Below are 14792 nucleotides of genomic sequence, written 5' to 3'. Positions count from 1 at the left end.
AAAAAATGTATATTTACACTTCTATTAGTAATAGTAACATTTTAGCAAAGTTTAAAAAAAATTCATTTTTTGACCTGGGTAGTTGAGGAATTTTGCCCCATATGTTCGTAATATGTGGTTACGTTTTATTTTTTTACTCCGAATCCCTTTGAGATCCCAAGATGAAACTTACAGGACATGTAAATGTAGCAGAAGAATGCGAACCATCTTGACTATTGAGTCGATAAAGCTGTGAAAATTTGTTGGATGTGGACCTCTGTAGCTCAGTGGAAGAGCAATCAACCGGCAATTGATAGGTCCTGGGTTTCGAGCCCCAGCAGAGTTAGTCCCACATTTTTTCATAGTTTTAAATTTATTTTTAAAGATTTAAAATAATCTTTATAAATAAGATCAGACTTTTGTCTGTACATTGCATAGAAATTGAAAATTCCTATTTAGTTTTTCTATTCAAGTAGTAAGAATTCCAAAAATGCCAATAAAAAAAATTATGTATGTATGTATGTATGTATGTCTGTCCGCGATATTTTGTCCGGGATAAACACAAAGACTACTTGACCGATTAAAGCGAAACTTTATAGTCTCTTAGGTATTAGTCTAACTTAAATTTATAGCCATATCCGATTGAAAAATATTAAGCTGAACGAAAGTTATAGCTTTTTTCACAAAATTCAAAAAATAAAAAAAAATGCAAATTTTTAAATTTTTTGTCAAATTGATGTGACACTTTCTGTAGTTACTTTTTAATATAAATACAACTAATTTTCACTTTAAAAATGAAAAATAAATAATATGTTCGAGTTTTTAAGACAAAATCATATTTTTGATTTTCGACAAAATTTTTAATTAATTTTTTTTTAATATTGTTTAATTTTTTATTAAGTTGGTAGTGATATCGGTTAATGTTTTTAAATTTTTAATTACATTCGTTACATTTATTTTATTAAAAAGTTTAGAGTCATGAATTTGATGTCGATTACAAATTTTCTAAAATCAATGAACGTGAGTTTGCAAAAAATTTCTATATTGATATATTCAGATTTTAAGTTTGAAAATTTTATAGCACGTATTTTCATATTTCATTTAACGTAGAAAATAAAATATATGTATATGTTCAATATAAAGGGTACAGTAAGAGCATCAATAAAACTGAAATTTAACTTCAGCGGGTACGGTAACATATAAAGTCCTTAAAACGCCATTAGGGCAAATTGGGATTTATGAATCAAAATTTTCTTATTTTTGAATTCTAGAAATGTTTTAAAAATGACTATAAAAATAAATAACAAATTCCTATTCATGAATTAAAATTTTGTTTCTTCAATTTTAGAAATGTTTGGGGTATGTTGTCGCTTTCCAAAATTCTATCTGGGCACTAAGCAAAAACAGGTAAAATGTAAAATCCCATGTGGAAATTTTCAATAGGGATATGGAAAAATTATACCTACTTGAAAAATAAAAATAGATTTTACATGGGATTTTTTCTTAAATAAATATAGGCTTTTTGGGTTTATTTAAATATAGTTATCACTCAAAATCGTGTCGCAATTTACCATACGGTTTTACATGGGAATCCAAATGGTTTCCTTTATGAAAGTGAATCCCATGTAGGAATCGAAAACGTTATAGTTTCTACCAATACATTTAACAGAGTGTCTATCAACCGCGAAAGAAAACCGAAAAATAGCCGGAATTTTAATTCGACCAGGAAAAATCGGAAATTTTTTGCCAAATCGGGAATTTTCTTATCTAATTAAAAAATGTTTTATTATATTAATTCGTTTTTAAAAAATTGCTTTTTGCTTTAATTTTTATTGATGTAATATTTTAATTTGTCAAAATTTAAACCCTACATTCAGACTACAATATAGGTCTTATTTTCGATTTTAGCAGTCGTAACGTAAGGTCTACTTGTGATACAATTAGTTCGAATTAGACTCTACATAACTCCAAAAGCTGGTGGAAAATTAGGATTAATTTTTAATACATGAATTGAAATACTACAAACGCATAAAGTACTACAAACTGACAAATACTGGTCTGTAAATCTGAATTAGTTGAAAATAGTATTTCATAGGAAAAGTCATTTACTGATTCAAACAGTAATATTGTTCTAATGAAGTAGTTAATGTAACTAATTATTAGTTTTTACCAATCAAATTAAATTCCCGATTGGTAGACACCTCTTCAAATATATTAGTAGAAACTAAAACCCGTCGAAGACGGGTACGACAGCTAGTCTCTCTATATTATAAAAAGATTTCGCCGCCGGATTCAGTACCCTGAAGTTGGCCACAAATGAGCGGATGGGAAGAAGAACTCGATGTGACGCTCCGCTGCACGCTGTATTGTCAGTCAAGAGTTCCAAATGCCGATAAAATTAAAGTTTGAAATTTGAAATTTTAAAAAGTGCTACATTATAGAAAATAAAGAGGCGCATCTTTTTTTCCTTTGAATTTTTTTTATAGGACAATTAGTTTAAATAGTAAGTGCAAAAAACTAAAAAAAATTTATTTTTATTTTTCATTCAATTTTAAAACATAAATCATCGTAGTTAAGACAAATATTGATAAAATTAATCGGTATTTGATATACAAACTCGTTAGGGTCTATAGAAGACGATAACATATCAAAAAACTTAAAAATTATTAATTGTTTAATAATATTTAATTATTATTAATGATCTACCAGCAATCACATTTTCTTACCTTCGCCGACAAAAAGTCAGTGGGGAAGTTTCGAATTAAAAGAACTTCCAGTGAGACATTTGTTCTTCAATGTATAAAGATGTTTTCTGAAAAATTTCAAATTGATTTATTGAAAAGTTTAGAAAATATCGAAGTTTAAACAAATTGCGCGTGGCGCGCTAGCGAGTCGCCGTGTATAGAGAATTATATTCTGTGTATAAATGATCTGCTTCTCATAACTTTTACATATACATTTATTTACTATCGCAAATAAATTGTTTTCAATTTATTTATATTGATAAATTAAAATTGATTTAATGTTTAAATTATTTAATGTTTATTATCACTGGAAGTTCTTTTAATTCGAAACTTCCCCACTGACTTTTTGTCGGCGAAGGTAAGAAAATGTGATTGCTGGTAGATCATTAATAATAATTAAATATTATTAAACAATTAATAATTTTTAAGTTTTTTGATATGTTATCGTCTTCTATAGACCCTAACGAGTTTGTATATCAAATACCGATTAATTTTATCAATATTTGTCTTAACTACGATGATTTATGTTTTAAAATTGAATGAAAAATAAAAATAAATTTTTTTTAGTTTTTTGCACTTACTATTTAAACTAGTTGTCCTATAAAAAAAATTCAAAGGAAAAAAAGATGTGCCTCTTTATTTTCTATAATGTAGCACTTTTTAAGATTTCAAATTTCAAACTTTAATTTTATCGGCATTTGGAACTCTTGACTGACAATACAGCGTGCAGCGGAGCGTCACATCGAGTTCTTCTTCCCATCCGCTCAAATGGTCAAAGGTCATCGCTCTGAAGTTGGCCTCAGGTCACAGACGTAGGTCAAGAGGTAAACATAACCTCAAAATCAGGTCAAGGCTCATCGCTCTGAAGTTGGCCTCAGGTCATAGACGTAGGTCAAGGGGTAAACATAACCTCAAAATTAGGTCAAGGGTCATCGCTCTGAAGTTGGCCTTTAGGTCATAGACGTAGGTCAAGAGGTAAATATAACCTCAAAATCAGGTCAAGGGACATCGCACTGAAGTTGGCCTCAAATAGCTATAGTATATTTAACATAATTTCAGATCACATACGTAGGTCAAGAGGTGAACATAACCTCAAAATCAGGTCAAAAGTTATTGCGGTCACAGACGTAGGTCACGAGGTAAACATAACCTCAAAATCAGGTCAAAAGTTATTGCGGCCACAGACATAGGTGGAGAGGCGAACATAACCTTAAACTTAGGTCAATAGAGGGCCTATGAAATCGACAAATTTCCTTATATCTTCTGGAGTTAGATCAAAATTTAGATCAAAATTGGCCTATTTATTAACTTACACATAAAAAAAAGCCCTCATTAAGGCCTTCCAAGGGATCAAAATTTAGATAAAATTCAACCTTTTTTTAACTTAAAGGGGGACATTAAGGAGTCGTTATCGTACGTCACAATTAATGTCGACAGTGTCAAAAATTAAATTACATTTCTACGTACCTTCCATATTATTTAAAATCGACTTCATATTATTACAAATTAAAATAAATTCAAATAAATTTTATTTTCAATTTACAAAAATTTACAAAAATAATATTAATTTTTGTAATATTATTAATTAAATTAATTTTCCTGCTTTATTGTTTATTAAACAATAAAGTTTATTATTTCAACGCTTTTTTTCGAAGATATATTACAGGGAAGAAACGAATTTTTTAACTCAAAATCGAAATAAAAAGAAATTAGTCATGTCTTATATTTCGGACCTGATTTCAAATACTACAATCTGAATCTATCATTTTGAGATACAAAATTGGTTACTTCCCCGTAGTGTATCTTGAAAACAAATTGAATAATACAAATAATTTCAACAAACACTAATTTTACTGAATTTGGCTAAAAACCAATATTGATAATAAATATTATTAATTAATTCTTAATTTTAAAATTAATTTTAAAATAAAAATAGGGGGTTGGCGCGCGAAGCGCGCAGGGGGGTGGAGCCCCCCTAGTTATTTATTATTTTAATAAAAGACTATGATAATTAAAATTAGAAAAATAATTACTAAGGTCAATTACTAATAATTAAAATTAGAAATATCAGGCTTCGCACTCTTCTACTAAAAGCTACTACCCAATGGGAAATTTACAACTGGCGGAGTACTGCGCCAGCACTGGCAGTACTGGCAGCTATACGCTGACAGACAGCACTGGCATTACTCTGGGATGATAACGCTGTCTAACGCTGGCGAAGTACTGCCTGCCAGTGCTGCCAGACAGCGCTGGCGCAGCACTGGGCCAGTGCTGGCTGAGAATATTGCCGCAATAAATGCCGTATTGTTATTAATTAGTCGTAAATTAATAATTATAAATAATTTAACAACAAAATGGTGAATAATATTAATAAATAGTTATTATTCATAAAATATTTCTCTTCTTAAAAAAATTGTATTAAAGATGTAGACTAACAATGGATATAGTAAAGGAAGTAGAAAAAAATTGTTTATAACATTTAAAAATTAAATAATAAACAATTACAGTAAGTGTGCATTAGATTTTTATATTTTAGTACCTAACGATTGGAATCTAGAAATATCGCAAACCTATAAAAATAAACAAAATTGCTGACGAGAGGAATCGAACCTACGACCTACGGACTAACAGACTAACACTCTAACCACTATGCTAACGACACATGTGTACAGTAAAGTATTAATATCTCAGTATCATTCAGACATACAATTATTGAGTCAAAGATGAGGTAAAATAGGGATACGTTAGAAATAATAAATTGAAATCAAATAAATTAAACTAAATTTTTAATAGTAAGAAATATAATAGTATTTTAATAGAAACCAAACTATTATTGATATTAAAGTTTAAATTTTGTTTATAATTTTAATTTCTTTAAATAATTTATTATTTACAAAATTAGACAATTATGTTGAATTATTATTATTAAATTTAATAAAAATAAAAAATGAACAACTGAAAAGTAAAATATTAATTTTTTCAATAAATTTATATTTATAAACATTCGTAAACTTTTTTTATAATTTTTTTCAAGTTTATGTCAAAAGAGCAATGTTGGCAAAGAGCGTTGTGAACAATTATTCTATACTCAGCCAGCATTTGCCGCCGTGGCTTGTCCAAGCTTTGGCGAAACAAAAATTCTGTACTGCGTCAGCACTAATTGTCGAGGCTCGGCTAGACTACCGCTGAACAATCGTCTGAGTACTAAGACAGTGATGAACATCGGCACTACACTGTCATTTCCCATTGGGTATTTGCTACTTTTTTGATATGAGGCTACTTTTTGGCTACTTTTTTGAGCCTAATGCTACTAAAAGCTACTTTTCTGAACAAATAGTCAAATTTAGATTTTTAATTTTCACATTTCCATTTAAAAACAGCGTTAAAAACTAAAATCGTTTAGATTTTCTTGCAAATGATAATCTTTGAATTCCCTGTTTTTCCCGGTTTTGTCCTAATTTTTCCCGGTTTTATTTTCTCATCAAATTTAAATTTATTTGATTTCAAACATAAATAAATCTACAAATGGTTTCAAAAATTTGTATTAGATTTTTTATGAATAGTTAAATTGTTTTGACGAGTTTCTTTAAATTTTTTGCAAATAATGTTTTTTTAATAATTTTAATTAAAAATTTGAAAAATAATTGAAATAATTGAATTCTTTCGACAAATTTTAATCAAATTTTTAAAAATAATTGCATTTTTCGACGAGTTTGATTAAAATTGTATTAAATATAATTCTATTTCTGCAATGAGTTTTTATTATTAATGAAAGTAATTGAATTATTGCGAGGACTTTATAAAAAAGTTTCAAATAATTGATTTTTTTAAAAATATCTAAATAAACTCTATTTTTAATAATTCAATTCCTATGAAATTTTCATTCTTTTAGAAAATAATTGAATATTCGTGTAAAATTTTGTCAACATTGTTTTTAAGTAATTGAATTCTTTTTGGAAATTTTATTAAAATAGTAGACATACAAATTATTGAATGAAGAAAAATTTTTGAAAGTAATTGAATTCTTGTGGTGAATATAAATGAATTCTTGTTATTTATAGAAATAATTAAACTTTTACAATGAATTTTATTAAAATTCCTGAAAGTGATTTAGTTTTGTCGAAGTTCTACTATTTATGAAAATAATTGAATATATTGCGAATAAATTTTTAAAAATAAAATTATAATTATACGGTGACTAACTTCCCTTAATTATTTTCGAAAAATTTAAATAAAATTCTTTAAAAGAAGTAAATTATTTGTAATAGAATGTAAATAAATATCAATTACATAAAAAATTTTCAATTATTTGTTTATAAAAATTCAATTATCTTTAAATAACAGAATTAAAAAATCTTATTTTTTAAAATTTTCAAAAAAAACTTTTCGAAAATTCAATTTTATTAAAAAATTTGAAATGTATCTTTTTTTAAATTAACTAATAAAAATTTTAATTATTAATCTTCGCACTTAAAAACATGAATACATTAGAATGTGACTCCTTGTAAAATTTAATTATTTATCAATTATTAAATTAAAATACTTTGAAAATTCGATTATTTAAAAAGTTTTTAATGAAATTCTTTAATTCTTTTTTTTTGTCACCGAGGCTACTATTTCCTACTTTTTTTTGTCGTCGAGGCTACTTTTTCCTACTTTTTTAAAACTCATAATGGAGTGCGAAGCCTGAAATATTGACCGATCATTGTCTTCAATAAATTTTTATTTTTCTTCAAAACCAATCAATTGTTTTCGATTCAAAGAAAAAACGTAAGATGATCCTTTACACGTGAGCATTTGCAATTATGATTAATAATTACATCTTGTTCGTTTTCTGTAAAAAAAACAAAATACCAACACTACAGGATCTGGTTTTATGACCTTTGGACTTACTGTAAATTATAACAAAAATTTAAAAAAGCAGTAAATAAAAAATTCGAAAACGAAAATATTTATTCTATCGAGTTTTTCTTTTCTTAAAAAATAGTAGAAAATTGCAAATTATTAAATAAATAATATTATATTATTATACTAATTTTATACTTTTTAATATGTTAATTTTACAGTATTTTTTATTCTATTAATTAAATAAGTTATTATATATATTATTTTTCTATTATATAAATGTTATGGTATTTTTTTATTATAATAATTTTACACCATTTTATTATTATTTTGTTTTTATTTTATTACTACAACTAATTTTTATTTTAAAATTATATTTTTAGCTCTTTATATTTTGCATTTTTCTCAGAATGAATGTCAATGTATATACCAATATCAAATATTGCATTGTAATCGAAAATGTGGACGCGAAAAAAAGTGAATCATTTACGGGAATGACAAATGAAAAAATAAATACAAATGAGTCATATGTAAACAGAAATGAATATTGAAAAATGATTGAGCGATTTTCCGCAAAAATGCAGACAGAAGAATTCTCAAGCCAATTATTATTGAAATTCGATAATTAAGGGAATATTTCTTAATTAAAAGGATACTTTTTTTATAAATAAATGAATGCAAAAATAAATAAAAACTAGATAAATAAATAGAAAAACAAAGAAACGAATAAATAAATAAATTAAAGACTGAATAAATAAAGAACTAAATAAATACATACATACTGAGAAAACAACTGGGAACCAATAAAAAATACAGACAAAAAAATAAAATAATAATAATAGTACCTAATAATATTTTTTTTCCAAGAAAAAAGCGCAATTACTCAATAAAATTGAAGACGATAAGAAAAAATTTAATTACAACCAATAAACCAGTTAATTTCATCGATGAACCGTTATACGTGCAACATTTCACTTGTTAATTATTGCATTAGATGCGAGAATTCTAAAAATAGAGAGAAAATAAAACGAAACGAGAATCGAATATATAAAAAGAAGAAAGAAAGAAAAAAAAGATCGTCTGCTTCTATATAAATTGAAGAAACGATACTTGGTGAAAGAGAGAAACACACACATGATCGGAAATTGCAAGTAATTGCTGACCCGTAATAATATCGAGTCGTGTTGGTTGATAATTTTCTCACACGTCCTGGTAATTTTCAACTTACTGGAGAAAAAGAGAGCGAAATAAAAAGAGAGAGAGAGAGAGAGGCTAGTATCGAGAAAACGGCTAAAGACGCTGGCGCCAAAGCTTCGTTATTTTCCTTTTCCTCGTCTCAAATCCTATGGATATAACTCTCGACATGTACACTCGACTTACACCTGTCATATCACTCTACATATTAATTATTGTAAAATTAATTCCTTGTCATTAAATATTATTAATTGTAGAAATTAATTAACTTAATTTAATTAATTTAATATTAATTTCTTTTGTTTGACAATTATTGATTGACCGATCAAGTATTTATTTTCGATTCCTAAGATGATGGCTCCCCCTAAGGGAGAATGACCATTATTTAAAGAAAAATCGACATTTTTGAGTTTGTTTTGTACGAACTAGTAGATAATTAATCCATCTAACTTTTCTAATTAGAAATGTATACAGCTAATTAATATTTTACAAGTAAATTTAATTTTTCTAAAACCTTACAAAAGGATCATCTTGGACACCGGGGTGTCCAAGATGATCCCCCTGGTATGGGCAAGATGATCCGTAGGTTTATCTTACCCCAATTATTGGAAAAGGATACTAAATTGAAGAAATAACGTATATCAATATTAAATATGCTTTATTTAGGTTATAAATGAACATTTACCAAGATTCATTTTTCTATTTTATAATTACGAGGCATTGTCTACAACAAGAAAATTAATAAAATAGATGTAGATTTCAACTTTTTGATTAAAATAAATTAGTTTTGATAATAAAAACATATAAAAAGCGAGAAAAATTGAATTTTTTATTAATACTAGAAAATTCACTTTGAGGTAAGACGAAATACATGGGAATCAGGGGGGATCATCTTGTACACCCATTGAGGGATCATCTTGCCCCAAATGCCACTAATTTCTAATTTGTTCGTAACTCAACCTACGAGCTCTGTTATTCCATAATACCAATCAGAACACTTAATTGAAGATATACTGAAGCTGTGAGTACAAGAAAAATTGAATTTCAGCTGCTACAACAAAAGTTATCTAAGTACAAAGTTAAGCTTTCCTTAGATCAAAAGTATGAAATTTTTATTTTTTATACAATAGAATTTTTTTAATGACGCGTGTTATCATGACAGTTTCACTGATTCATAGGTATGTCAGTGGCAACGTGTTACCGTATTTGCCTAAAAGATTACGCTAATAGGCTCTCCAAAACTCAAAAGGATCATCTTGCCCCAGGGGATCATCTCGTATCTACACCTTTCACTTACAAATAATTGCAGAAATTCAATTATTTTCAAAAGTAATAAAATTCTTCTCATAAAATACTTTTATTTTAAAACTATGTATTAACTTTGCAAAGAGAAAATTGTTTTTGTTACAAAATTATAAAACTTTTCTTACTATTAATAATATTGCTACTTAATTGTTTTATGTTTATCTAGTTACCTATTTATGGTCTAATACTGGACTGCGGGAATGTATATTAAATAAATAAATAAAATACAATTATGATCAAAATTTAAAAAAAATTCTCGTCAAAATCCCAATTATCTTTATAAATAACAAAATTCTTCCCCAAAGTTCAATTATTTTCAAAAATGTCAATAAAATTCTTGACCTAATTCCAATTATTTTCAAAAATTTTTCACATTTCAATGATTTTTAATATCTACTATTTTAATAAAATTTCCCAAACAGAATTTAATTATTTAAATAAAATTTTAATAAAATTGTACACAAACATTTAATTATTTTCATTAATAATAATTGGAATTGGAATGTTAAAAATAATTTTAAAGAAGTTGCAGTAACAATATTCTTATAGTATAAAATAATGATTTTATCACTGGGTCATCTTTAATTATTATAAAACATGATGAAATCGATCACTCCGAGTCTTCGACTCGGAGCAATCGATATCTTCATGTTTTATAACAATACTTTTAAAAGTTCTTTAATTTCAAAAAGGTTTGAATTTGAAATTTTTTAATGTCTTAATTTCTGTGGAAAAATAATAATAATTATTTATTTATTTAAAGAAGAAGTTTTTGATGTTTTCGAATAATTTTACAATTAAAGAAATTCGTAAATAAATGTAATATGGTTGTATTACTTTTATCCAGTACTATAATTTTGCCAAATGGCAAATTAATCTAAAGACCCCTTGCAAATCGTGATATTTTTGACGGAGTCTTACCCTATTGGTAATTTAATTAATATCAAAAAATACAAATTTGCCACCTAGGCAAATTTCTACATATTCGTCATAATTGGAGTCAAAGTCCGGCCTTCAACAAGGCCGAGGATTTTGCCACACGGTGAATTTCTTAAACATATATACGTATGTACGTATATATATGTACATTTTTTCGAAATATTGAAGAGCCCACCTACAGATTTTCATCATTTATATTTAGTTATTGGTATAGGTTTCAAAGAGAATAAAAGCTAACGGGTTCACGGCTCATGCGACCCAGAAATTGTAATAACTGTTCTCAACACACTCTGGAAGTGACTTTTTAATGTACATAACACTTCCATTTGACCGGAAAAAAAATCATCTCACATTTCGCACGAATCTCTCTCTCTCTCTCTCTCTCTCTCTCTCTCTCTCTCTCTCTCTCTCTCTCTCTCTCTCTCTCCATGCCAGGATCCCAATAGTTACTTTATTTTATATATGCGTTCCTGTGCCCATGGGCATTATGGGTTAAAAAAGAAATTTTTTTGCAAAACTGTTAAGCACAGTTATTTAGTACCCCAAGTACTACAAAATTACAGAGTTTAAGAAAAATCGGTGATCCACCATTTGCTTTTCCCATGGAACTGCCCAGAAGTTACAGTAACAATATTTTTATAATATAAAATTATGATTTTATCAGTCGGTCATTGAAAATTTTTTTAAAACATGAACAAATCAATCACTCCGAGTCTTCGACTCAGAGCAATCGATATCTTCATGTTTTATAACAATACTTTTAAAAGTTCTTCACTGAGAAAAATAAAGTTTGAAAAGCTGGGAGTCAATATTGAAAAAACTGGACTCAGTCCAGTAAAAGTACATTAATTCATTTCCATCAAGCATCTTAGGGTGTTGCGTATAGTGGATAGAGGGTCTTAGTTCCAAATGTCACTGTAAAGAGCATTGAAACACAGGCGAAGATTATAAGGCGCGCTGCAGTGTGCATAGTAGAGAAACTGGACTCAGTCCCCTACTTCGAAATTTTCACAATAAAGGAACGCAGGCGCGGAACCTGTCAAAATAAATGGCCGACGCGACGCGAAACGAGTGTTTCCTTGTATTCACTTCGTCAATTTTATATAAAAAAAACAGTAACCAATCATTAAAAAAAAGAAAAATATGTTAAATGCACTCTTTATATATTCATATTCATTAATTCACAAGTTTTATTCTTCCCACATCTTCATACTTACAATTAACAACTAAATGCATCGGAAAATATTACAATCATACGGGATTGAACACCTACCTAACCATACAACTAAATATACGCATATAATTATAAATCGCACGCTTTTACATTAAGCCTCTCGGCTACGCAATCGATGGGGGAAATTTCCTATTTAAGAAACATCCCTTACCAATGAAATAAATTAGAATATGCGTCGATTTTACTTTGTAATTAATGTAAGTATGGATGTCAACAATATTCATAATATTGAATAAATAATATTGTCAACTAGTTTAAATTTGATACGGTTATTAGAATTTAACTAGCTAAAACAAACGCGCGTAAACGCGCGTGAGTACTTGCTGGGCGCAACTGCCATAACATAAGAACCCTGATTATCTTAAAAATAATGTAAGAAAATAAATAAATTTTGCAATAATTTTAATTAATAGTACCCAATGCATTCAATATCATTTAAAAAAAATTAACAAATTATGCATAATTTTTACATAGTCTTATATAGTAATTACTTAACAATTATTGAAAAATTTTCTGTCTACTTCATAAAATAAGCAAATCATAATATTGAATACTATTTCTTATAAACCGTTTTTTTAAAAAGGTTTGTATCATATTTCTAAATAGTAACAGTTATCGTCAAACAGAAACAATAATACTTCAATTAAGTATTTTTCACACTAATTTCATTCTTTTTTTTAATAATATTTAGAAAATTAAATCTGATAACGTTCCACAAATGTAAGAATGGATGTCGAAATTTTAACAATTCTAAGAAATATGTTAAACGTTGAAACATTCATGATATTTTTGTGTCTTAACACTAAGGGGCCATTCATAAACCATGTAACCTCTTGAAGGGGAGGGGGGTCAAGCAATTGACTACGACAAAGGGAAAAAATGGCGCTAATAGGGGAGAGTGGGGCAAGACGGGGTAGCGGGTAAGACGGGGTACCGGCCCTATTTAACAAACGAATTAACCAATCGCGATTATATTTTACACAATACTGCACCGAGACGATAGTTTCTTGTTTATAAAACCTAAAAGCCATGAGAACAAATCTTTTATCTGTTTTACTAAAAAAACTGTTTTCGACGATTTTCTTGTCATTTTTTCACTTTTTTTAGGAGGCGTTTATTATTTAATAATAACAGTTAATGAACTGTATAAATTTTTTTCTAACTGTCAAGGGTTACAGAAGAAGAGAAGCATATGTTTTTTTTCTTTGTTGAATCGTAAATTGCAGTAATTAATCGTTTTATTAAATTTCGTAGGTGCGGGCAAGATGGGGTAGGGGAGAGTGGGGCAAGACGGGGTTCACAAATTAAGCAAAAAAAAGAGAAATAAGAGAAGTTAAGAAAACTACTAAAATCAAGACTGAATAAAATAAGAGTGACCAAAAAGAAAAAAGCTTGTCAGGTTAAATCATCAATTAGCGATGGTAAAGTGGAAAATACACCTTGTCTCTATTGTAATGGTTTTTATTTAGACTCAAATGAAGGCTGGCCTGCTTTTTTTGTCTGCGGCCAATGGGCTCACTGCAGTTATGCATGAAGATGAAGATGCAACTTTTACTTCTAAAATTTGTCGACAGAAATAGGTTGTTTTTTGTTAGTACCCCATCTTACCAGCCGGTGGGGCAACATGGGGAGATTTGCAATTTTTTCAATATTATTAATTATAAGCTTTTTTAAGAAACAGATAGCCTTTGTACGCCTTTTTTACGAAAGACTGATTTCCAAAAATGATAATTAAAAATAATAATAAAGTATATATTCGATAATTTTCGTTTTTTTGCGCTTTAAACCTTAAGTATCCCGTCTTGCCCCACTCTCCCCTACATGTAATAGCGTACTACGGGGGGAATGTCAACATTTCAAAAAAATGGGGCTACGTGGCTTATGGACGACCCCTAACAGATGATAGTAAAAATTAGAAGTTAATCTGCCACCATTTGCGAAGTTAGGAGTTTATTTTTATAAAACACCTATTTTTCTAAAATGTCAACGTAATCTTAATCACGCTTTATTATATTCTTGCTGAACATGAATATCGTATTTATTTTCAATTAAATTCACGTTGTTTCACAAAATTTAGAAAAAATTGAAATATGGGTTCCGTACTCCCCCATGGGTCAAGAATAGTTAGAGCTAGTTTGGCACGGAAAAATCCTGCTAATGCGACTGGAAATTATAAAAAAATGTTTAATTGTTCTTTTTAGGTTGATATACACAATGGTGCGTAATTATATGTGACCTGGACAGTGAAAAGGGACCTTACGTGCGAAAACAAGTTTTCGAGAAAACAGCAGTTAAAGTTTAACTTAGAAAAACCCTTGTAACTTTTTTAAATATTAATATTTTTTAATCAATTTAGGCTTATTTTCTTCACCGTGAATCACAGTATCTAAATAAATAACATACAAGTAATGAAATTTTTTTTACTAATTGTTTATATAAATTAATAACAAACTCCCCAAACATAGAAAAAATAATCTAAGTTTTCTAACTTGCAACAATAAGTATAAATAAGTGACACATGTTTGTAAGGGTTTTTTTCGCTGATTACGAAT

General features: G+C 28.1%; 2 protein-coding genes and 1 non-coding gene across 5 annotated transcripts in view; 2 read left to right on the top strand and 1 right to left on the bottom strand.

Moving 5' to 3' along the window:
* The window catches only part of LOC122503438, a 223986-nt gene that overhangs the window by 91629 nt on the left and 117565 nt on the right, over positions 1 to 14792 (top strand). The gene's annotated exons all lie outside the window — the stretch shown is intronic.
* Positions 1 to 14792, bottom strand: part of LOC122503439 — a 290985-nt gene that overhangs the window by 185230 nt on the left and 90963 nt on the right. The window lies entirely within an intron of this gene.
* On the top strand, positions 252 to 325 carry Trnaa-ggc. Its single transcript has one exon. It is a non-coding gene; the product is annotated as a tRNA-Ala (tRNA).

This window comes from Leptopilina heterotoma, unplaced genomic scaffold (genome assembly GCF_015476425.1).
Source record: "Leptopilina heterotoma isolate Lh14 unplaced genomic scaffold, ASM1547642v1 Lhet_262, whole genome shotgun sequence".
In the NCBI taxonomy this organism is placed as follows: domain Eukaryota; kingdom Metazoa; phylum Arthropoda; class Insecta; order Hymenoptera; family Figitidae; genus Leptopilina; species Leptopilina heterotoma.
Note: the sequence above shows the minus strand (reverse complement) of the source record. Positions and strands in the feature narration are given on the sequence as shown.